At 32.8% G+C, this 27512-nt stretch overlaps 2 long non-coding RNA genes across 2 annotated transcripts; both read right to left on the bottom strand.

Annotated features, from left to right (window-relative positions):
- Positions 1-6635: 6635 nt before the first annotated feature.
- On the bottom strand, positions 6636-11675 carry LOC136276468 (uncharacterized). Its single transcript, XR_010714915.1, has 2 exons — positions 10847-11675; positions 6636-6928 (listed from the first exon to the last, which is right to left on the bottom strand). It is a non-coding gene; the product is annotated as an uncharacterized lncRNA (long non-coding RNA).
- Positions 11676-13401: 1726 nt separating this feature from the next.
- Positions 13402-19936, bottom strand: LOC136276467 (uncharacterized). The gene is made up of 2 exons (XR_010714914.1): positions 18994-19936; positions 13402-13694 (listed from the first exon to the last, which is right to left on the bottom strand). It is a non-coding gene; the product is annotated as an uncharacterized lncRNA (long non-coding RNA).
- Between the last annotated feature and the right edge of the window lie 7576 nt (positions 19937-27512).

Below are 27512 nucleotides of genomic sequence, written 5' to 3' on the forward strand. Positions count from 1 at the left end.
GGGCCAAAGCAGAAATCCAAAGCAATGAAGATAACCGGAAGAGAAGACACGAAGCGGGAAAAGTTGACAGTGAATTACAGATTGGTGATCGGGTGTATCTACGCAACAGAGGAATCAAAGGACGCGACAAGATTCAGGATAAGTGGCGAACGGAAGTGTACGTCATCATCGGAAAACCATATCCGTCAGTGTATAGTGTAAAGTTAGAAACCAGTGATTCCGTAATTAAAAATGTGAACAGACTGGAGTTGAAGCCCGTGTTCTAGCGCGTGGTCATATTTTTCAAGCATTTGCTTAAATGAACTTTTGTGATGATTAATTTTTGTGCTTTATTATTTTGTGGTTTCTATATGTATGTATTATTTATTAAAATGATACATTTATGATCTGAGGACAGATTAACAATTTTCCGGGGGAGTATGTGATAGTATCAAACATATTTCTATATGTATTTATTCGTTTTATTTATTTTATTATCCGTTTTTGTTAAATACAGTCTTAAATTTTAAATAACCGCCAGTTACACTGCGCAACTGGATTGAGTTGGCTGAGTAAAGTCTCTCGTTTTTCATTGGTTCTCTAATTTCATTGGTCTTTCTTATTTCATGAGTACTGTTGATACCATTGTAAAATTATCACCATGAAGAAAGCTGAATTACAACACCGTGTCCATGAATTGGAAATGGAATTACTAGAAGCAAAATATAGATCGCAATCGAAACTGGATTGAGTTGGCTGAGTAAAGTCTCTCGTTTTTCATTGGTTCTCTAATTTCATTGGTCTTTATTTTCATTATCCAATAAATTTAATTCTCTATTTGATATAAGTAACCGTTCAAACTAAGTAAAATTAGGCAGTATTTCATTTTCAACATCGTCAGTCAATCCAGCGTGTATCTGCTGCATCTTGTGGTATGTTAATATTATATTTACTTATATATTTCTTTACTACCATGTTAGTGATTTGGGCATTTTATTTTAATTGCAAAGTTTATACTTTAGCGTATTTTTGCAGTTAAACTTGTCATAGTAATTTCTAAAACTTGTTTGTAAGTTCAAATGTTAAATTGTTACAAAACATGTTTTTATATTATAAATGAATACTGGAGTAACGGTAGCTTATTGTCAAAGATTTCAGAAACTAAACATATTTCTATTATGGAATATGCATAAAAAATATTTTACCGAAAATATTTTTTTAGTTAAGATTTTAATTAATGATTCACAATATATACTAAAATTTATGATAAATAATCAATTAAAACTCTTGAACAGCGAACTTTTTCATATGAAAAATTCGTTCCTGCTTGCAAACCCCTAATGTTAGGTATAACATGCATGATCTCAATCTCACAAAGTTGTCGTTCTTTTTCTTTTGCAGAATGTATGATTCGATTGTAGAGAATGATCAAATACATTTCTAAGCGTTTCCAAAATTATGGAGATGAAATATTTACATTAAAGAGACGCCACAGGCTCATTTGGCGCAAAATGTTAATTTTAAATTTACTGGGTGGGTGTAAATAAAAAATAACAACATAACAACAGTTGTCATGCTGTGAATTTTGTATTTAAACCCACTCAGCAAATTTAAAACTTTTAAAATGACAGTTTTCTCATAACTTACATGAATATTAAAATAATGCTTTGTAAAATTTGAAAATTCTCAATTTACCGTTAAATTAATCATTTCAGACGGTCCAAACAGTACATATTGCTAGTTCAGCCTTTTGATCAACAGCTTAGCGCAACGATTGTAATCAATTCAGCAAGGGGGTGAAAAGATTACGAATTTCTACAGATTGTACATGTGGTGAAAACAAAATTCTAAAGACATGAATTTTGAATTCCGGAAAAATCTTTAACACGCAATTGCGAGCTTATTATTGCAGGAAAAAATTCAATCTTTCAGTACATGCACGATTTCTATTCTTTTACTCAACTGTGTTTAAAAAGGGAAATACCCAAAATGAGGAAAAAAACCCTGTTATGTCTCTTTGAAGCTCATTTTAGAAATAATATACCTGTAGATCTTGTGATGCCGTAATCCACTTTTAAAACACATGCACATTCTGTCAAATGCTTTTTTATTGTTTTCACGCGCAATATTCTTATCAGCTACGACAAAAACACACTGACTTCCCAACTTGCTTCTTTTCTTTTAAATCGACAGCTCTGGCCAGATATGCAGGATTAATCAAGCCTCACCGCACATGGCCTGGGTACTCTACCTTTGCACCCACTGACTGTGTGTGTGTGGGGGGGGGGGGCGTTAAAGGGTGAAATCTAATTTATTAATTTATTTGTATTATTATCCTTATAGTAGGTTAAGTATGCGAGCCAAAAGCTTTACTGGTATAAAATTAGCGAAAGTAATCGTAAAAATCAAGTAGAATAAAACTAAGCGAAAATATGCCACATAACGATCACGATTTACAGTAATTAATTTGGGGAATAGTCAAGTTTCATATAGCAGTGGTTTAACATGTTGAATAATCATGTTAATTGGATCAATGCCGGTGGGGGGATAGGTATATGTGATAGTATCAAACATATTTCTATATGTATTAATTCGTTTTATTAGGGTCTTCCGTTTTCAACGGAAGACCCTCTTGTTATTCTATTGTTTTTTTTTTATTATTATTATTAAGGTCTTCCGTCTTCAGCGGAAGACCTTACTGTTTTTCTACGCGTTCTCATTCTTCTATATTATTATTTTTTTTCTTGGTAGTCACCCTTAATTTCTCAGCCATTTCTCAATCGATTTTAATGATTTTTACAGGGATGATGTCTTAGGTGAATATCCCTTTGCATCTTACCTCCTGTCTGAAAATTCACTTCCGTTTCTGAATTATCTCCCTTTTTCATGTATTTTGGAACATGATATTGTCCACGCATCTCCTCAAAAACTGTTATAGTTAGGGACTTGAAATTTATATGCAAGATAGAGTGGTTATGGTAGATTTGCTTGCTTGTTTTAGATTTGACCAGAAGTCATCATCCTTGAAGCTCGCCCGGAACTGAAAATGTTGATGTTAAATTTTTTTGACAATTTTTACGAAATTTGAGATTTGATCACGATTATCTTTCTTCTAATCAATATTTTGCTAACACATGTAGAGCATCAAAAATTAATCAATAAAAGATCTTTCAACTGACACCAAGCAAAAGGGGCTGACCCTCATATTAGGGGCCAAGAGGGGTCTAAAGTCTTTTATCTATATCTCTTTAATGAAAAATATTTTGTAATGTATTATAGAAGCAAAAATGTTTATCTTCCAGTTATCTACCTATATTTGTTAAAAGTTTTCTGATATGTTACATAATTTGGATTTTAAAGGGGCTAGAAGTCCAATATTTTGATCATTTATTTCTTAAAAAGGAGAAATATTTTGATATGCATTATAGAAGAGAAGATACTCAGAATAATATTCGTAACTAGAGCAAAGCTCGTTGCAAAGCAACGAGTGGGTCTTCCGTTAATGTCGGAAGTAAAGCTGGAAGTTCCTGTAAGAAGCAGAGCTCTTGAACCAATAACGAGAGTAACTAAAATAAAAAGATGAAAAAAATCGAATTATTCCTGGTACGACTTAACAAAATCCGAATGATTTTAAGTACGACTTAACAAAACCCTTCCTGATTTCAAGAACGACTTTACAAAAAAAATCCGAATGTGTTCAAGTACGACTTAACAATTATTTTTGGTACGAGTTAACTTTTCTTTAAACATTACGCTATTTTTTAAACCAAAGCGGAAACAAAATTTCCGGAAAAATCAATTTTTAAACCCCGATATCTCGTTAATGCATTGTCCAATTTTAAAACGGATTTCAGTGTTAGATTCAGCTTGATAAGCTCTATGAAACACATATTCATTTTTGATTTGATCAGAAAATTCATTTTTTCGAAAAATTTGTTTCACATCCGGTTTCGACCGGAAGTGACGGATTTTTATTTGCCTCCTTATTGCACATGTAAATTGCCGACTTCATAACCATAGAAAATTTCAAGACTCTATCTTAAAGCGTTTTTGAGAAATGTCGCGGACAAAATGACTTTTTTTTAAGTTTAAAAATGACGTAACGTCAAAACGAAAGTGACGTTGTTATGGAAACTTTAACATCTTTGAGGCATTATAATTCCACATAATCCCTGAAAGTTTCCTTTAAATAAGTTGAAAACTTTTTGAGTTATGAAGCCGAAAAGGAGTCAGAAAAAAAAGAAAAAGAAACTAGAGCAAAGCTCGTTGCAAAGCAACGAGTGGGTCTTCTGTTAATGTCGGAAGTAAAGCTGGAAGTTCCTGTAAGAAGCAGAGCTCTTGAACCAATAACAAGAGTAACTAAAATAAAAAGATGAAAAAATCGAATTATTCCTGGTACGACTTAACAAAATACGAATGATTTTAAGTACGACTTAATAAAAACTTTCCTGATTTCAAGAACGACTTAACAAAAAAATCCGAATGTGTTCAAGTACGAATTAACAATTATTTTTGGTACGAGTTAACTTTACTTTGAACATTACGCTATTTTTTAAACCAAGGACGCGGAAACAAAATTTCCGGAAAAATCAATTTTTAAACCCCGATATCTCTTTAATGCATTGTCCGATTTTAAAACAGATTTCAGTGTTAGATTCAGATTGATAAGCTTTATAAAACACATATTCATTTTTTATTTGATCAGAAATTTCATTTTTTCGAAAAATTTGTTTCACTTCCGGTTTCGACCGGAAGTGACAGATTTTCATTTCGAGCCTTATTACAGAGGTAAATCGACCAAATCATAAGCATTGAAAATTGCAAGCCTCTATCTTTAAGCGTTTTTGAGAAACGCCGCGGACAAAATGACTTTTTGAAAATTTTAAAAATGACGTAACGTTAAAACGGCAGTGACGTTTTCAAAGAAACTTCATAAACTTCGAGGTATTATAATTGCACATAATCTCTAAAAGTTTCATTAAAATCGGTTGTAAACTTTTTGAGTTATAAAGCCGAAAAGGAGTCAGAAAAAAAAATAAAAAGAACTAGAGCAAAGCTCGTTGCAAAGCAACGAGTGGGTCTTCCGTTAATGTCAAGAGTAAAGCTTGATGTTCCAGCAAAAAGCAGAGTGTTTAAATCAATAACAAGAGCAACTTAAAGTAAAAGATAAAAATAAATACGAATGATACTATGTACGAATTAACAAAAACCTTAACGATTCTAAGAACGACTTAACAAAAATATAATTCCGAAGGTGTCAAAGTACTTAACAAAATTCGAATTATTTTTGGTACGAGTTTGAATTTTACGCTATTTTTGAAACCAAAAACGCAGAATCAAAATTTCTGAAAAATCAATTTTTAAACCCCGATATCTGTTATGCATCGTCCGATTTAAAAACGGATTTTAGTTTTGTACTCATCATGAAAATTACCGTAGGTTACATATGTTTAATTTTTAATATTGAAAAACAATGAAAAACTAAAACAAGAGGCAAATGGGCCACATCTCTCACCTGAGGAACAATAGGTATGATAAAATCAGCTTAATGGGGTCACAATGCAAACTACCTGGACAATGTACAATAATACATGTAGATCCTGTATAAATAAAATCCATTTTCCCCCCTAAATATTTTTATGTTTATAATCATAAGTTCCTTTTCTAAAAGGATGATTTTATATTGATTTTATAGTCATATCGCATGTTGAGTATTGCAGTTCTCAAAAAGATCCTTAACAATAGTTTATATATGTATTATTATATTATATTCATATACTCTGAACCTTCTTGTGAGGCCAAAGAACTGTCCTTGGGCCAAAGTCTTAACAATTATAGAGAATCATCTGGCTGATTAGTTTTGGAGAAGAAGATTTTTAAATATTTACTCTATATATTCCTATGTTAAACTTTGACCCCCCCCCCTCCCACCCATTGTGGCCCAAACCTATCCCCAGGGTCATGATTTTCACAACTTTGTATCTAACACTACATGTACCTGAGGATGCTTCCACATACATGTAAGTTTCAGCTTTCCTGGCTGATTAGTTTCTGAGAAAAAGATTTTTAAAGATTTTCTCTATATATTCCTAATATGTAAAAATCCATTCCCCCCATTGTGACCCCACCATACCACCTGGGACTATGATTTGAACAAACTTGAATCTACACTACCTGAGGATGCTTCCACTTTAATTTGTGCTTTTCAAGCCTAATAGTTTTTGGGAAGATTTTCAAAGATTTTCTCTATATATTCCTATGTAAAACTTGATCCCCCTCTTGTGGCCCCTCCCTACCCACGGGGACCATGATTTGAACAAACTTGAATCTACACTACCTGAGGATGCCTCCACACAAGTTTAAGCTTTTCAGGCCGAATAGTTTTTGAGAAGAAGATTTTTGAAAAATACCAACAAATTTTCAATAATTCTCAATTACCTCCCCTTTAAAGAGGGCGTGGCCATTCATTAAAACAAACTTGAATCCCCTTCACCTAGTGGTGGTGCTTAGTGCCAAATTTGGTTGAAATCTGCCCAGTGGTTCTTGAGAAGAAGATGAAAATATGAAAAGTTTACAACAACGACAACGACAAATTGTGATCAGAAAAGCTCACTTGAGCCTTTGGCTCAGGTGAGCTAAAAACAAAATAAAGGAAACATAATTGCATACTTTTATTGAAAAACAATTTTTCACAGCTAACAATTGTAAATTACTTTAAACAGCCATAATTTTGTTTGTTATAATTTCTTATCAAACACAAACCACAACAAGGCATGATGTTTTCTTAAAGTTCCATTACAGTAACTGTTCATGAATTATCCAATTTAATTTGAATTACTGGTAAATAGTCTGTAGAACACATTAAGGAATATGCATGTGGGTAGAGGTGACAGGTTAACCCCAAGAGCTGAAAAGAATCAACAGGTAAAAACCATGTGGCCACCAATAGCTGAAATTAAAAAAATTAATAAGCTGTGTTAATACATGTACCGGTACTAATAATAGCTGTGTTTACATTAACATATGCATAGTATTTCTGAAAAAAAAAATACACTGACCATGCAGTGTAATTAGTGTGACATATCCCGATACGTGACATTAGATGGCACAGGACAGTTTTTTTTATACATTTCATTGTAGCCTGGGGACGTGTGTCTTCGGAACCCTGTAACTAGAATTTCCTCAGTTCCCATTCACCACAAATACCTTTAATTCACTCTTTATAAGGCCAATCACCAATTTCTGAAGAAAATTACTAGTCAATTAATCTGTAAAATTTTCTACATACTGGTTTTTATGAGATTTTGACCCTTCCATATTTTGCTAATTTTTCATGATTTTTCAGCTTTTTAGACCTCCCCCAGCCAATTCCCTGCAAAGGGTTGACCTTCCGTACCATGTGCATGTTGCACCATCACATGTCAGAAACTTACCGGTGTATAGTTTATAATGCCCCGTCCACCTACTTTTCGTGTTATTTACCCTCCCGTCTGTAACTTGCATTTTCACTGTCTAAAGTCAACACAACAGTCATAGCTGCAGGTTTCGCATTTTACTTCTGAATCTCATGTACCTAACATATGGGGCCTACATATTGAATATCAATTTCAACAAGAGACATCCTTCTAACTAATGATAATCATTAAAAATCATTTCATGAATTTTAGCAACACTCATAAGCCTTCAAGTACACCAACTCTCAATTTTACAAAAATTTTGACAGGTACTTTATCCGTAAACTGTCCCTTGCTGCCTTTAACTTACACTAACATTCTCTGAAAAGTCATCTTGTCTTAAACTTACAAAGCTTATGCTATTCTGAGAAAAAGTATATCTCATTTTGCCAATTCCATTAAGGATTAAGAAAAATATGGCCATTTAAGTGAACCCAGCATTTCCACTTTCTTCTATTTAACACAGATTCATAGGGCTCTCCATAAATAAAGCATCTTTACCTAATCTGATAGTGGTCAAATTGTTGTTCAACCTCCCTAAATAAGAAACCTTATTCAAAACTACATACATATACATGATATTATCATGACAAAAGCATCACATCACTTAGAAATACCCTTACATGTATACCCTCCCCCTATTTTTTGATTTTCCTAAGAAGCATTTGTTTGAACACTTTAACCTAATATTATGAAACTTGTGGCAATTTCCTTGAGTCATTTCTCACACATATTTAAAAACAACCATCACTGATATTGAAAATTGATCTTTTCTTGATAAATGGATGAAATGTAACATTTTTTTTCACAAAAAGACATGCAGCCATACATGTGATTTCTTGTTTTCATGAAACAGTAAGCTTATAATCATTTTTAGTGATTATCTTATTTATTCTGGTTTCTAGTATCCTTTTAACTTTGCTAAAATAGTAAGACCTACAAGTGTGATGTCTGCTCTTAATTAAAATGAAATTCAAACACAACCGGGTACCTGGGGACAGATGAGAATTCCATGATAAATGTTCAAATTTTACATGTTTTCCTACATTTTTGATGCATATATACAATAAAAGGGTAAACATTTGTTGTTTCTTGGTCATTTCGAGAGTAATTATTATAGCAGATGTTATTTCAAGGTCAAATGTACATTTACATATCCAACATGTAATGGTAATGGAGACAATTGGAAAGAGGGGGTAGCTTTTTGAATTCTGTAAATATATCTAAAATATCACTTTTGGATAGGAAGGAGCAAATACTTGAGTTTTTTTACATATTGTATACTTTGATAACTGCATTTGTCTACATGTGAATTTTATTTGAAAGAAAAATATGCTGTTTTAAAAAAATTGAGTTATATAAGTCAGGTTGCTTAATGTTATTTCATGAAATCAGACAGCAAAATTGCTGCAAATTTATAATTTAAATAATTCAACTGATCAAAACTCTTTTACTGTGCAGTATTAATTCTTATCTCGGTAATTAACTTAAGCCTATTAATTGTCATCAGGATAGGAAATACCTACTTTCTAAGCCAATTTACTCTAGTGGTGGTCATTCTACACATTTAAAAGGGATTTACTTCCCTTGTATATTATGGCTAATAAATCATGTAATGACATATATAACCAACAAAATCATCCATTTTCCCAAAATAGACTACTTTTGGTACAAAATCCACTCAAAATTACAGTTAAATGAGAAATCTGAAAATACCATGTAGTCTTGAAACTTACACTTACATTCTCTGAAAAGTCATCTTGTCTTAAACTTACAAAGCTTATGCAATTCTGAGAAAAAGTATACCTCATTTTGCCAATTCTATTAAGGATTAAGAAAAACATGGCAATTTAAGTGAACCCAGCATTTCCACTTTCTTCTATTTAACACAGATTTATAGGGCTCTCCATAAATAAAGCATCTTTACCTATAATCTTTTAGAGGTCAACTTTTGTTCAACCTCCCTAAATAAGAAACCTTATTCAAAACTACATACATATACATGATATTATCATGACAAAAGCATCACATCACTTATAAATACCCTTACATGTATACCCTCCCCCTATTTTTTGATTTTCCTAAGAAGCATTAGTTTGAACACTTTAACCAAATATTATGAAATTTAAATGCTTCTATTCTGATCAATTGAATTTTTAAGCAGCGTGAAATTAAAACCATCGCAATTGATACTTTAGTCAAAATCATGAAATTTTAACACGGTGGAATTAAAACGACTTACAGTATTTCATCCGAACAGCCTCAAAGTATAATTTTCTGCTATACCATTTTTTTAAAATGAATTCTACTGGGGTTTTTTTTTGCAAATAAATTTAGCGAGGATTTTTTTCTTTTCTTATTAATGACAGGTTTTAAAAACAATATCATGTTTAGTATGTATAAAATTCCATAAACAATTTTACAAAGCTTTGGATTTTAGTAGCACAATAAAAAAATGAGGGATTGCACGATAATACATGCTCATTTTCAAATTTAAAGCATTGTTGATTTCTTTTCCTAGATAGAGATATGCACAAAATGATGTTGCTCTGTGATGCTTTGCCAAGATTAAAAGCATGAGAGAGAGAGAGAAAGAGAGAGAGAGATCTGAGGCACATGTAGTAAAAATTATTACATACATTTGTCTTACTGTAAAAATAGTTTACAATGTAGATGTGTTCTGCATGTAAAGTTTACCTAAAATGAATCAATAAAATTCAATTTATATAAAAGATAAACTAATCTCAAAGAATTTACAATGTTCTGTGAAATAATCAAATCTTGAGAAGAATGTTTTATGGATATCAGGGAACATTAACCTAAAATCTGAACTTAAAGTTCTTTTCACCTTGCACTCTGTTTTACATGCTCTTTCACAGGCGATAATCATATATAACGGCGAGCCAGACAAAAGTTCTAATTTTAATTAGACTGAATATTTACCATGTCAAATATATTTATTTAATTAAGCAGAAGCCTGTCTGAGTTCTTTAATTCATTAATTAAGTTGAGGTGATATGGTAACGATCTGCTATATTCAAATATTTAGGGTAAAGTTATCATCATGCAAACATGCAGTCTAATTACAACATTCTACTCCTGTGTGCTTTTGGACCCCCACCCCTTTTAATTGCACTGTTTTACAGTGTGTGGTTTGTTGTTCAATACAAAATAAGACATACATATACATAATAATAAATAGAAATTCAAAAGAGTAGTGTGCAAAACATACACGTGAAAATACATTGGACAGATAATATCGCGAGATTTCTCAGACTCAAATGCCCGCCTTTATATTGTTACGCACGTCAAAAGCGGAGGTTAGAGTCAGAGAAATGTCGGATTAGATTGAAAAGTGCACAAACACTTTGAAAAGAAAAAGTCAATACGACATACCCTGTATTGAAACATACCTTTATAATCTGTCATACGTTAGTTGAGCTGAAATTTCCACTATCGCGGTCTTGCAGGCCATTCTTCTGACACACCGCTATCAGCTGTTGTTCGCGGTCAAAACATGGCGACTTGACATGGGGAATCGTACGATAATTATTTCGATTAAAACTAATAAGACTAATAAAAACTAACAACGTAATTATCGATCGAAGTAAGGAAATCGTTTCGATAAACACTCTGATTAACTATATAAAAAAGGAGTTCGGTTTTATGACCTGTACGAAATCTTTTCAGCGGGAGTTACTTTCAGTGGGAAGTTTGCACTATTTTTTAAACCAATAACGAGGAATCCACATTTCCGGAAAAATCAATATTTAAACCCCGATATCTCTGCAATGCAGTATCCGATTTTAAAACGAATTTAAGTTTTGTATTTAGCTTTGCAAACTATACAATATGCATATAATTTTATGTTTTTTTATAAAGTTTTATGACCAGTACGAATTGTTACAGTAGAAGTTACTTTCAGTGTGAATTTTGCACTATTTTTGAAACCAAGAACGCGGCATCAAAATTTCCGGGAAAATCAGTTTTTAAACCCCGATATCTCTGTAATGCATCCTCTGAATTTTAAACGGTTTTCAGCATTAGATTCAGCTTAAAAATCTCTACAAAACACGTATACGTTTTTTGTTTGATGAAAATATTCAATTTTTCGAAAAATTTGATTCGCATCCAGTTTCGACCGGAAGTGACGGATTTTTATTATATAGCCTCATTACAGAGGTAAATCGACCAAATCATAACCATTGAAAATTTCAAGCCTCTATCTTAAAGCGTTTTTGAGAAAACTCCCGGACAAAATCACTTTTTAAAAATTTAAAAAATGACGTAACGTCAAAACGGAAGTGACGTTGTCTTTAAAACTTTAACATCTTGGAGGGACGACAACTTGCTAAAATCTCTGGAAGTTTCATTGAAATCGGTTGAAAACTTTTTGAGTTATGAAGCAAAAAAGGAGTCAGAAAAAAAAGAAAAAGTATAATAATAACTAGAGCAAAGCTCGTTGCAAAGCAACGAGTGGGTCTTCCGTTAATGTCAAGAGTAAAGCTTGATGTTCCTGCAAGAAGCAGAGTGTTTAAATCAATAACAAGAGCAACTTAAAGTAAAAGATAAAAAAAATACGAATGATACTATGTACGAATTAACAAAAACCTTTACGATTCTAAGAACGACTTAACAAACAAATAATTCCGAAGGTGTCAAAGTACTTAACAAAAATCGAATTATTTTTGGTACGTGTTTGAACTTTACGCTATTTTTGAAACAAAAACGCAGAATCAAAATTTCCGAAAAATCGGATTTTAGTTTTGTACTCATCATGAAATATACCGTAGGTTACATATGTTTAATTTTTAATATTGAAAAACAATGAAAAACTAAAACAAGAGGCAAATGGGCCACATCGCTCACCTGAGGAACAATAGGTATGATAAAATCAGCTTAATGGAGTCACAATGCAAACTATCTGGACAATGTACAATAATGCATGTAGATCCTGTATAAATAAAATCCATCCCCCCCCCCCCCCAAATATTCTTATGTTTATAATCATTAGTTCCTTTTCTAAAAGGATGATTTTATATTGATTTTATAGTCATATCGCATGTTGAGTATTGCAGTTCTCAAAAAGATCCTTAACAAAAGTTTATATATGGGATATAAACCTACATCAAACTCTGAACCTTCTTGTGAGGCCAAAGAACTGTCCTGGGGCCAAAGTATTAACAATTATAAAGAATCATCTGTCTGATTAGTTTCTTAGAAGAAGATTTTAAAATATTTACTCTATATATTCCTATGTTAAACCCCCCACCCATTGTGGCCCAAACCTATCCCTGGGGTCATGATTTTCACAACTTTGTATCTACACTACCTGAGGATGCTTCCACATAAGTTTCAGCTTTTCTGGCTGATTAGTTTCTGAGAAAAAGATTTTTAAAGATTTTATATATTTCTATGTAAAAATCCATTCCCCCATTATGGCCCCACCATACCACCTGGGACTATGATTTGAACAAACTTGAATCTACACTACCTGAGGATGCTTCCACTTTAATTTGAGCTTTTCTGGTCTAATAGTTTTTGAGAAGAAGATTTTCAAAGATTTTCTCTATATATTCCTATGTAAAACTTGATCCCCCTCTTGTGGCCCCTCCCTACCCCCGGGGACCATGATTTGAACAAACTTGAATCTACACCACATGAGGATGCCTCCACACAAGTTTAATCTTTTCAGGCCGAATAGTTTTTGAGAAGAAGATTTTTGAAAAATACCAACAAATTTTCAATAATTCTCAATTATCTCTCCTGTGTGTAACCCTTCATTTGAACAAACTTGAATCCCCTTCACCTAGTGGTGCTTAGTGCCAAATGTGGTTGAAATCTGCCCAGTGGCTCTTGAGAAGAAGATGAAAATATGAAAAGTTTACAACAACGACAACGACAAATTGTGATCAGAAAAGCTCACTTGAGCCTTGGCTCAGGTGAGCTAAAAACAAAATAAAGGAAACATAATTGCATACTTTTATTGAAAAACAAATTTTCACAGCTAACAATTGTAAATTACTTTAAACAGCCATAATTTTGTTTGTTATAATTTCTTATCAAACACAAACCACAACAAGGCATGATGCTTTCTTAAAGTTCCATTACAGTAACTGTTCATGAATTATCCGATTTAATTTGAATTACTGGTAAATAGTCTGTAGAACACATTAAGGAATATGCATGTGGGTAGAGGTGACAGGTTAACCTCAAGAGCTGAAAAGAATCAACAGGTAAAAACCATGTGGCCACCAATATCTGAAATTAAAAAAATAAATAAGCTGTGTTAATACATGTACCAGTACTAATAATAGCTGTGTTTACATTAACATATGCATAGTATTTCTGAAAAAAAATACACTGACCATGCAGTGTAATTAGTATGACATATCCCGATACGTGACATTAGATGGCACAGGACAGTTTTTTTGATACATTTCATTGTAGCGTGGGGACGTGTGTCTTCGGAACCCTGTAACTAGAATTTCCTCAGTTCCCATTCAGCACAAATACCTTTAATTCACTCTTTATAAGGCCAATGACCAATTTCTGAAGAAAATTAATAGTCAAAACCTGTAAAATTTTCTACATACTGGTTTTTATGAGATTTTGACCCTATCATATTTTGCTAATTTTTCAGCTTTTAAGACCTCCCCCAGCCAATTCCCTGCAAAGGGTTGACCTTCTGTACGATGTGCATGTTGCACCATCACATGTCAGAAACTTACCGGTGTATAGTTTATAATGTCCCATCCACCTACTTTTCGTGTTATTTACCCTACCGTCTGTAACTTTCATTTTCAATGTCTAAAGTCAACACAACAGTCATAGCCGCAGGTTTCGCATTTTACTTCTGAATCTCATGTACCTAACATATGGGGCCTACATATTGCATATCAATTTCAACAATAGACATCCCTCTAACTAATTCTAAATCATTAAAAATCATTTCATGAATTTTAGCAACACTCATAAGCCTTCAAGTACAGCAACTCTCAATTTTACAAAAATATTGACGGGAACTTTATCCGAAACTGTCCCTTGCTACCTTTAACTTACACTAACATTCTCTGAAAAGTCATCTTGTCTTAAACTTACAAAGCTTATGCTATTCTGAGAAAAAGTATACCTCATTTTGCCAATTCCATTAAGGATTAAGAAAAATATGGCCATTTAAGTGAACCCAGCATTTCCACTTTCCTCTATTTAACACAGATTCATAGGGCTCTCCATAAATAAAGCATCTTTAGAGGTCAACTGTTGTTCAACCTCCCTAAATAAGAAACCTTATTCAAAACTACATACATATACATGATATTATCATGACAAAAGCATCACATCACTTAGAAATACCCTTACATGTATACCCTCCCCCTATTTTTTGATTTTCCTAAGAAACATTAGTTTGAACACCTTAACCTAATATTATGAAACTTGTGGCAATTCTCTTGAGTCATTTCTCACACATATTTGAAAACAACCATCACTGATATTGAAAATTGATCTTTTCTTGATAAATGGATGAAATGTAACATTTTTTTTCACAAAAAGACATGCCGCCATACATGTGATTTCTTGTTTTCATGAAACAGTAAGCTTATAGTCATATTTAGTGAATATCTTATTTATTCTGGTTTCTAGTCTCCTTTTAACTTTGCTAAAATAGTGAGACCTACAAGTGTGTTGTCTGCTCTTAATTAAAATGAAACTCAAACACAACCGGGTACCTGGGGAAGGATGAGAATTCCATGATAAATGTTCAAATTTTACATGTTTTCCTACATTTTTGATGCATATATACAATAAAAGGGTAAAAATATTTTGTTTCTTGATCATTTCGAGAGTAATTATTGTAGCAGATGTTATTTCAAGGTCAAATGTACATTTACATATCCAACATGTAATGGTAATGGAGACAATTGGAAAGAGGGGGTGGCTTTTTGATCGAATTCTGTAATTATATCTAAAATATCACTTTTGGATAGGAAGGAGCAGAAACTTGAGTTTTTTTACTCAAGTTGATAACTGCATTTGTCTACATGTGAATTTTATTTAAAAGAAAAATATGCTGTTTTAAAAAAATTGAGTTATATAAGTCAGGTTGCTTAATGTTATTTCATGAAATCAGACAGCAAAATTGCTGCAAATTTATGATTTAAATAATTCAATTGATCAAAACTCTTTTACAGTATTAATTCTTATCTCGGTAATTAACTTAAGCCTATTAATTGTCATCATGATAGGAAATACCTATACTTTCTAAGCCAATTTACTCTAGTGGTGGTCATTCTACACATTGATTTACCGGTACTTCCCTTGTATATTATAGCTAATAAATCATGTAATGACATATATAACCAACAAAATCATCCATTTTCCCAAAATAGACAACTTTTGGTACAAAATCCACTCAAAATTACAGTTAAATGAGAAATCTGAAATACCATGTAGTCTTGAAACTTACACTAACATTCTCTGAAAAGTCATCTTGTCTTAAACTTACAAAGCTTATGCTATTCTGAGAAAAAGTATACCTCATTTTGCCAATTCCATTAAGGATTAAGAAAAATATGGCCATTTAAGTGAACCCAGCATTTCCGCTTTCCTCTATTTAACACAGATTCATAAGGCTCTCCATAAATAAAGCATCGTTACCTAATCTTTTAGAGGTCAACTGTTGTTCAACCTCCCTAAATAAGAAACCTTATTCAAAACTACGTACATATACATGATATTATCATGACAAAAGCATCACATCACTTAGAAATACCCTTACATGTATACCCTCCCCCTATTTTTTGATTTTCCTAAGAAACATTAGTTTGAACACCTTAACCTAATATTATGAAACTTGTGGCAATTCTCTTGAGTCATTTCTCACACATATTTGAAAACAACCATCACTGATATTGAAAATTGATCTTTTCTTGATAAATGGATGAAATGTAACATTTTTTTTCACAAAAAGACATGCCGCCATACATGTGATTTCTTGTTTTCATGAAACAGTAAGCTTATAGTCATATTTAGTGAATATCTTATTTATTCTGGTTTCTAGTCTCCTTTTAACTTTGCTAAAATAGTGAGACCTACAAGTGTGTTGTCTGCTCTTAATTAAAATGAAACTCAAACACAACCGGGTACCTGGGGAAGGATGAGAATTCCATGATAAATGTTCAAATTTTACATGTTTTCCTACATTTTTGATGCATATATACAATAAAAGGGTAAAAATATTTTGTTTCTTGATCATTTCGAGAGTAATTATTGTAGCAGATGTTATTTCAAGGTCAAATGTACATTTACATATCCAACATGTAATGGTAATGGAGACAATTGGAAAGAGGGGGTGGCTTTTTGATCGAATTCTGTAATTATATCTAAAATATCACTTTTGGATAGGAAGGAGCAGAAACTTGAGTTTTTTTACTCAAGTTGATAACTGCATTTGTCTACATGTGAATTTTATTTAAAAGAAAAATATGCTGTTTTAAAAAAATTGAGTTATATAAGTCAGGTTGCTTAATGTTATTTCATGAAATCAGACAGCAAAATTGCTGCAAATTTATGATTTAAATAATTCAATTGATCAAAACTCTTTTACAGTATTAATTCTTATCTCGGTAATTAACTTAAGCCTATTAATTGTCATCATGATAGGAAATACCTATACTTTCTAAGCCAATTTACTCTAGTGGTGGTCATTCTACACATTGATTTACCGGTACTTCCCTTGTATATTATAGCTAATAAATCATGTAATGACATATATAACCAACAAAATCATCCATTTTCCCAAAATAGACAACTTTTGGTACAAAATCCACTCAAAATTACAGTTAAATGAGAAATCTGAAATACCATGTAGTCTTGAAACTTACACTAACATTCTCTGAAAAGTCATCTTGTCTTAAACTTACAAAGCTTATGCTATTCTGAGAAAAAGTATACCTCATTTTGCCAATTCCATTAAGGATTAAGAAAAATATGGCCATTTAAGTGAACCCAGCATTTCCGCTTTCCTCTATTTAACACAGATTCATAAGGCTCTCCATAAATAAAGCATCGTTACCTAATCTTTTAGAGGTCAACTGTTGTTCAACCTCCCTAAATAAGAAACCTTATTCAAAACTACGTACATATACATGATATTATCATGACAAAAGCATCACATCACTTAGAAATACCCTTACATGTATACCCTCCCCCTATTTTTTGATTTTTCTAAGAAGCATTTAAGTTTGAACACTTTAACCAAATATTATGAAATTTAAATGCTTCTATTCTGATCAATTGAATTTTTAAGCAGCGTGAAATTAAAACCATAGCAATTGATACTTTAGTAAAAATCATGAAATTTTAACACGGTGGAATTAAAACGACCTACAGTATTTCATCCGAACAGCCTCAACATATGATTTTCTGCTATACCATTTTTTATTAAATGAATTCTACTAAGTTTTTTTTTGCAAATAAATTTAGCAAGGATTTTTTTCTCTTTCCTTATTAATGACAGGTTTTAAAAACAATATTATGTTTAGTATGTATAAAATTCCATAAACAATTTTACAAAGCTTTGGATTTTAGTTGCACAATGAAAAAATGAGGGATTGCACGATAATACATGCTCATTTTGAAATTTAAAGCATTGTTGATTTCTTTTACTATAGAGATATGCACAAAATGATGTTGCTCTGTGATGCTTTGCCAAGATTAAAAGCATGAGAGAGAGAGAGGGAGAGAGAGAGATCTGAGGCACATGTAGTAAAAATTATTACATACATTTGTCTTACTGTAAAAATTGTTTACAATGTAGATGTGTTCTGCATGTCAAGTTTACCTAAAATGAATCAATAAAATTCAATATATATAAAAGATAAACTAATCTCAAAGAATTTACAATGGTTCTGTGAAATAATCAAATCTTGAGAAGAATGTTTTATAGATATCAGGGAACATTAACCTAAAATCTGAACTTAAAGTTCTTTTCATCTTGCACTCTGTTTTACATGCTCTTTCGCAGGCGATAATCATATATAACGGCGAGCCAGACAAAAGTTCTAATTTTAATTAGACTGAATATTTACCATGTCAAATATATTTAGTTAATTAAGCACAAGCCTGTCCGAGTTCTTTAATTCATTGATTAAGTGGAGGTGATATGGTAAAGATCTGCTATATTCAAATATTTAGGGTAAAGTGATCATCATGCAAACATGCACTCTAATTACAACATTCTACTCTTGTGTGCCTTTGGACCTCCACCCCTTTTAATTGCACTGTTTTACAGTGTGTGGTGTGTTGTTCAATACAAAATAAGACAAACATATACATAATTATAAATAGAAATTCAAAAGAGTAGTGTGCAAAACATACACGTGAAAATACATTGGACAAATAATATCCCGAGATTTCTCTGACTCAAATGCCCGCTTTTATATTGTTACGCACGTCAAAAGCGGAGGTTAGAGTCATAGGAATGTCGGATTAGATTGAAAAGTGCACAGACACTTTGAAAAGAAAAAGTCAATACGACATATCCTGTATTGAAACATACCTTTATAATCTGTCATACGTTAGTTGAGCTGAAATTTCCACTATCGCCGTCTTGCAGGCCATTCTTCTGACACACCGCTATCAGCTGCTGTTCGCAGTCAAAACATGGCGAGTTGACATGGTGAATCGTACGATAATTATTTCGATTAAAACTAATAAGACTAATAAAAACTAACAACGTAATTATCGACGGAATTAACGAAATTGTTTCAATAAACACTCTGATTAACTATATAAAAAAGGAGTTCGGTTTAATGACCTGTACGAAATCTTTTCAGCAGGAGTTACTTTAAGTGTGAATTTTGCACTATTTTTTAAACCAATAACGAGGAATCAACATTTCCGGAAAAATCAATATTTAAACCCCGATATCTCTGCTATACAGTATCCGATTTTAAAACGAATTTAAGTTTTGTATTTAGCTTTGCAAACTATACAATATGCATATAATTTTATGATTTTTATAAAGTTTTATGATCAGTACGAATTGTTACAGTAGAAATTACTTTCAGTGTGAATTTTGCACTATTTTTGAAACCAAGAACGCGGCATCAAAATTTCCGGAAAAATCAATTTTTAAACCCCGATATCTCTGTAATGCATCCTCCGAATTTTAAACGGTTTTCAGCATTAGATTCAGCCTAAAAAGCTCTACAAATTACGTATACGTGTTTTGTTTGAGCAAAAAATTCAATTTTTTGAAAAATTTGATTTGCTTCCGGTTTCGACCGGAAGTGACGGATTTTTATTATATAGCCTCATTACAGAGGTAAATCGACCAAATCATAACCATTGAAAATTGCAAGCCTCTATCTTAAAGCGTTTTTGAGAAAAGTCCCGGACAAAATGACTTTTTTTAAATTTTAAAAATGACGTAACGTCAAAACGGAAGTGACGTTGTCTTTAAAACTTTAACATCTTTGAGGGACGATAACTTGCTAAAATCTCTGGAAGTTTCATTGTAATCAGTTGAACACTTTTTGAGTTATGAAGCAAAAAAGGAGTCAGAAAAAAAAGAAAAAGTATAATAATAATAAAAAGAAACCGAAGAAAAACAAAAGGGTCTTCCGTTCCGGAAACGGAAGACCCTAATAAAAAGAAACCGAAGAAAAACAAAAGGGTCTTCCGTTGGAAAACGGAAGACCCTAATAATAATAATAGAAAGAAACAATAGAATAACAAGAGGGTCTTCCGTTGGAAACGGAAGACCCTAAAAAAATAATAATAGAAAGAAACCGAAGAATAACAAGAGGGTCTTCCGTTGGAAACGGAAGACCCTAATAATATTTAACCACCAAAGTTTCGTTTAATGGTCCTTATAAGGAGATAAAGGGTCGGCCCCTAAAACAATCTTTCCCTAATATCTCAACAAGAGGCCCATGGGCCACATCGCTCACCTGAGCAACAATTGCCTTAATTCTGATCAAATAAGCGTTACAGTATCAAAATATCTTGACAACTGAGTACAGTAGATCTTGCTAAAAAAACAAATTACATGTTTAATATAGAAGTCACCGACCACCCCCCCCCACCCTTCATAAAATCATTTAGTTTTTCTGGCCCGATTTTACTTGATCATTGATCTCGGACCTTTAATTTCAACTTAGTACCATTCTAGATTACCGTACTAATTACCAGACCAATTTGTTCATTATTAACAGAGTTATGAACTTTTTGGCATTTGAGTTTTAATTTTCGTGTTTGACATGTACTGTAGAAAAAAATTCTAACTCCCGAGCCCTTCACTCAATCCTCATGAAATTTTGTGTAAATGTACCTCGGATCTCATTCTGTTTTTCTGCCAAATTTGCAGCGGGTTTAACAATTAAGAAGAAATTTCCTATATCAAGCCGCGAGTATAGCCTATATGGGGACTTAAAATTTACACAGTGCAAGGGATGTAAGCAGCCGCGTAATATTTCTGTTGCATGTATATTTCTTGTTTTCCATTTAGTTTGTATCTACGATAGCGTGTGAACTACTTATGAATGTTAGAACTGTGGAAATTACTGCCATCAATTTTTTTATGAATAAATTTACGTGTTACTGATTTCGTTATTTCTACATTTATAAGAATTTTATCAATCCTGTTGATATAAAACAGTCAAACATAATAGTAAACGACACAAAAAAATCTCTACTCTGAAATACATGTGTAAAATGCATCAGTCATTGTTTTAGGACCTCCCCTAATTGTCGTTAACCGAATCCGAGATCCACACCTCAAAATTCTACTTTCGATTTATTTACGACAAAAATCAAGCTCGGTCCTTTTCATCCCCCTCCAGACACAAACACGCATTAATATTTCAAATGACCTCTCACTGTTACCAAACCTGAGTAGTGAGACATCTTACACGTTGTTTTTCATCTCATACAAAAATTCAGCTCCTGTCCCGGGCGGAAACGCCCCAAATTCAAAGAGAAAATCGGGCATTATTTCGCGTCAGCCATGTTTTGACGCGAACCTTTGATGAAATACTGTTATGACACCTGCAAAGGCTGTGTGGAGCTAAGATTTGTTCTTTCTTTCTATTTCATTCTCTCCATTTTTTTTTTTGACTTTGTAACTAAGATATTCAAAATAAAGGGGTTGTTGGACTGAAGTACAAGTTGAAAAACACTCTTCCTTTAAGATTTAGACAAAAACAGTCCTTTATTATTAAGGTCTTCCGTCTTCAGCGGAAGACCTTACTGTTTTTCTACGCGTTCTCATTCTTCTATATTATTATTTTTTTTCTTGGTAGTCACCCTTAATTTCTCAGCCATTTCTCAATCGATTTTAATGATTTTTACAGGGATGATGTCTTAGGTGAATATCTCTTTGCATCTTACCTCCTGTCTGAAAATTCACTTCCGTTTCTGAATTATTTCCCTTTTTCATGTATTTTGGAACATGATATTGTCCACGCATCTCCTCAAAAACTGTTATAGTTAGGGACTTGAAATTTATATGCAAGATAGAGTGGTTATGGTAGATTTGCTTGCTTGTTTTAGATTTGACCAGAAGTCATCATCCTTGAAGCTCGCCCGGAACTGAAAATGTTGATGTTAAATTTTTTTGACAATTTTTACGAAATTTGAGATTTGATCACGAATATCTTTCTTCTAATCAATATTTTGCTAACACATGTAGAGCATCAAAAATTAATCAATAAAAGATCTTTCAACTGACACCAAGCAAAAGGGGCTGACCCTCATATTAGGGGCCAAGAGGGGTCTAAAGTCTTTTATCTATATCTCTTTAATGAAAAATATTTTGTAATGTATTATAGAAGCAAAAATGTTTATCTTCCAGTTATCTACCTATATTTGTTAAAAGTTTTCTGATATGTTACATAATTTGGATTTTAAAGGGGCTAGAAGTCCAATATTTTGATCATTTATTTCTTAAAAAGGAGAAATATTTTGATATGCATTATAGAAGAGAAGATACTCAGAATAATATTCGTAACTAGAGCAAAGCTCGTTGCAAAGCAACGAGTGGGTCTTCCGTTAATGTCGGAAGTAAAGCTGGAAGTTCCTGTAAGAAGCAGAGCTCTTGAACCAATAACGAGAGTAACTAAAATAAAAAGATGAAAAAAATCGAATTATTCCTGGTACGACTTAACAAAATCCGAATGATTTTAAGTACGACTTAACAAAACCCTTCCTGATTTCAAGAACGACTTTACAAAAAAAATCCGAATGTGTTCAAGTACGACTTAACAATTATTTTTGGTACGAGTTAACTTTTCTTTAAACATTACGCTATTTTTTAAACCAAAGCGGAAACAAAATTTCCGGAAAAATCAATTTTTAAACCCCGATATCTCGTTAATGCATTGTCCAATTTTAAAACGGATTTCAGTGTTAGATTCAGCTTGATAAGCTCTATGAAACACATATTCATTTTTGATTTGATCAGAAAATTCATTTTTTCGAAAAATTTGTTTCACTTCCGGTTTCGACCGGAAGTGACGGATTTTTATTTGCCTCCTTATTGCACATGTAAATTGCCGACTTCATAACCATAGAAAATTTCAAGACTCTATCTTAAAGCGTTTTTGAGAAATGTCGCGGACAAAATGACTTTTTTTTAAGTTTAAAAATGACGTAACGTCAAAACGAAAGTGACGTTGTTATGGAAACTTTAACATCTTTGAGGCATTATAATTCCACATAATCCCTGAAAGTTTCCTTTAAATAAGTTGAAAACTTTTTGAGTTATGAAGCCGAAAAGGAGTCAGAAAAAAAAGAAAAAGAAAAAAAACTAGACACGATCTCGTTGCGAGCAACGAGGAGGTCTTCCGTCTGATTTCAAAATTTTAGATATATGTTCGATCTTGATTTTGCTATTTAACAGCTAAACATGATTTAGAATAGAAAAACAGGGTCTACATTCTAAGGGCCAGATACTATTTTGTTTCAGGGATAAGAGCTTTGTTCAACAAATGTTTTGAAATTCGTCACCTTTCTTGAGATATCTGAGAAAAAAATGTTTTAGGGGCGTCCCTTATCTCCTTATTGGAGCCGCTGAACCAAATTTTGAAGGTTGCATTTTGTAAAGTACATCATTTTGAGCATCTTTTCTTCTATACTGCATTTGAAAAAAATTTACTTTTTGAGATATACGAGGGTCAATCAAAAAATACGAAGACAATGTGGCTGTCTATCAATTATTTTTCATGAAAGTCATATTTAACATATTAATCTGTGCACCAACACTTATGTTATTGATATGCGAAGTTTTAGTCTATTTGATGAAACGGTATTTTTGTTACCCCTTTTTAAAAACAACATGTTTTGTCACTACGGCGCACGGTTACGTTCAAAACATGACGTCAATATTAAACACGCACAGTTTATAGATAAACCCCATCTTTATATCACGCTTAGTCTCTTGTGCCTCTCTCCTTACAATTTAAAATTGCACTGAACCACTTAACATCTTATTTGCAAACATTTGTTCGAGAATCACAAGTTAGTTCTTCAAAGTTTTCATTTTCTAACCGTCTATCTCTTGGTTTACTGTAACGATAACCCTGAACGTCGGTTGACGTTACTTATTTTTTTACCAAATATTTACAGATATTCTACTCTCTTTCGGACTGTTTTATATTCAAAATACAATTACCACCACTCCCACAAAATTTATTATAGCTAAACACAAACTTGCAAATTATTGTTGACTTATTTTTTGCACCATTGAGCATTTTCACAGCTTGTGTCGGCTTTTTCCTGGGTTAAATCCATTTTGTTTGTACCTCTCGTTGCGCCGTGACGTCCGGCGACGTCGATGTTTTTAGTCAATTCTAAAGAGGACTATCTGTCTTTAGTTACTAATATCTGTTCGACAAAACAATATATCCCGTCTTTATTTGGAACATAGAATACCAAGACAAAACTTAATTTGAGGTTTCAATATTATTTGGTTTTAAGCCTAATTTATAGAGATATTACTTTCAACATTATATGGTTTATTGTTGACATAACACAAGTTTTGACCGTGCGCCGTGACCTCATTTTTGCTGGATTAGATTCTAAATAATTCTTAGAAAAAAAGGAATTTATTAATTTTGTTTCTTGCAAATTGTTTGAAACTGTTGTTAAATTATGTCTACCAAATCTAGTAATGATATGACGTTAAGTAACATAGCTATGACAAAAGTCTTCGTATTTTTTGATTGACCCTCGTAGGTGGTCATAGTTTATGGACTCTTGACCCCTAAAATATTATTATTACATAACAATGAATAAATCATTACCTTACTTAGATACAGAACTGTAAAATAAACATATTTGCTTTTATAGCCTTTCATTAAATTTCCCTCAGTAACGAGCTACAGATGAAAGATTTTAGAGCTCTTAAGTTCCCTAATTTGAGGGGCCAGCCCCCTTTTTTGATATCAAATAAAAGGTCATTTAAATCTGAACACATTTTGTTCAACAACTGTTTAGAAATTCGTTACCGTTCTTGAAATATATGGGAAAGAACATTTTAGGGGCTGATCCCTTAACTCCTTATAGGGACTGTTTAACGAAATTTTGAAAATTGTATATGATTTAATACATCATTTTGAACATCTTTTCTTCTATACTGCATTTCAAAATAGTTTTCCTTTCTGAGATATATGTGATCAAATTCTGGACTTTTGGCCCCTAAAAACCAATAATTACATAACACATGATAAAATCATTACATTGCTTGGATACATAACTGTGAGATAAACATATTTGCTTCTTTAACCGTTCACAAAATATCCCTCAGTAAGGGCAACAAATAAAAGACTTTAGAGCCATTTGGACCCCTAATTTTAGGGGCCAGCCCCTTTTTCTTGATATCAAATAAAAGGCCATTTAAATCTGAACACATTTTGTTCAACAACTGTTAAGAAATTCGTTAACGTTCTTGAGATATATGGGAAAAGCATTTTAGGGGCCGATCCCTTAACTCCTTATAGGGGCCGTTTAACGAAATTTTGAAAATTGCATATGATTTAACACATCATTCTGAGCATCTTTTCTTCTATACTGCATTTCAAAATAGTTTTCCTTTCTGAGATATATGTAATCAAAATTCTGGACTTTTGGCCCCTAAAACCCCCTAATACGTAACACATGATAAAATCATTACATTGCTTGGATACATAACTGTGAGATAAACATATTTGCTTCTATAACCGTTCACAAAATATCCCTCAGTAAAGGGCTACAGATGAAAGACTTTAGAGCCCTTTGGTCCCCTAATTTTAGGGGCCAATCCCTTTTTCTCGATATCAAATGAAAGGTCTTGTAAATATAAACTTTTTTTGCATTACATCTGTTAACAAAATATTTTTCAGAAAAGAGATAAACCAAGAAAACCATGAAAAATAACGACGTTTTTTTAGTCTCAATTTTGGGGACCAGGCGAGCTTTAACGCCTTTTGAGCATGACAAATTTGAATGCCAAATTGCACATCTACAATCTCTTGTCTACAATTCCTGAAAGTTTGAATTCAATATCTTTTACCGTTTAGGAGGAGATCCCTGGACAAGCCGACCCTCTGAAAATCACTAAAACGTCATTTTCTCAAGAACGGAAATGACGTCATCAAAATAAAAAAATCTATATTAAGTTCGGACTAATATCTACTAGATCTGAAAGTTTCACGAAAATCGGTTCAGCCATTTCCGAGAAATCGCCTGCACAAATTTTGTAAGAAAAAAAAAAATAATAATAATAGGGAAAAAGAAACCGAACGAAAACAATAAGGTCTTCCGTTGGAAAACGGAAGACCTTAATAATAATAGAAAGAAACCGAAGAATAACAAGAGGGTCTTCCGTTGGAAACGGAAGACCCTAATAATATTTAACCACCAAAGTTTCGTTTAATGGTCCTTATAAGGAGATAAAGGGTCGGCCCCTAAAACAATCTTTCCCTAATATCTCAACAAGAGGCCCATGGGCCACATCGCTCACCTGAGCAACAATTGCCTTAATTCTGATCAAATAAGCGTTACAGTATCAAAATATCTTGACAACTGAGTACAGTAGATCTTGCTAAAAAAACAAATTACATGTTTAATATAGAAGTCACCGACCACCCCCCCCCCCCCCCCACCCTTCATAAAATCATTTAGTTTTTCTGGCCCGATTTTACTTGATCATTGATCTCGGACCTTTAATTTCAACTTAGTACCATTCTAGATTACCGTACTAATTACCAGACCAATTTGTTCATTATTAACAGAGTTATGAACTTTTTGGCATTTGAGTTTTAATTTTCGTGTTTGACATGTACTGTAGAAAAAAATTCTAACTCCCGAGCCCTTCACTCAATCCTCATGAAATTTTGTGTAAATGTACCTCGGATCTCATTCTGTTTTTCTGCCAAATTTGCAGCGGGTTTAACAATTAAGAAGAAATTTCCTATATCAAGCCGCGAGTATAGCCTATATGGGGACTTAAAATTTACACAGTGCAAGGGATGTAAGCAGCCGCGTAATATTTCTGTTGCATGTATATTTCTTGTTTTCCGTTTAGTCTGTATCTACGATAGCGTGTGAACTACTTATGAATGTTAGAACTGTGGAAATTACTGCCATCAATTTTTTTATGAATAAATTTACGTGTTACTGATTTCGTTATTTCTACATTTATAAGAATTTTATCAATCCTGTTGATATAAAACAGTCAAACATAATAGTAAACGACACAAAAAAATCTCTACTCTGAAATACATGTGTAAAATGCATCAGTCATTGTTTTAGGACCTCCCCTAATTGTCGTTAACCGAATCCGAGATCCACACCTCAAAATTCTACTTTCGATTTATTTACGACAAAAATCAAGCTCGGTCCTTTTCATCCCCCTCCAGACACAAACACGCATTAATATTTCAAATGACCTCTCACTGTTACCAAACCTGAGTAGTGAGACATCTTACACGTTGTTTTTCATCTCATACAAAAATTCAGCTCCTGTCCCGGGCGGAAACGCCCCAAATTCAAAGAGAAAATCGGGCATTATTTCGCGTCAGCCATGTTTTGACGTGA

Source organism: Magallana gigas, chromosome 6, assembly GCF_963853765.1.
Source record: "Magallana gigas chromosome 6, xbMagGiga1.1, whole genome shotgun sequence".
Taxonomy (NCBI): domain Eukaryota; kingdom Metazoa; phylum Mollusca; class Bivalvia; order Ostreida; family Ostreidae; genus Magallana; species Magallana gigas.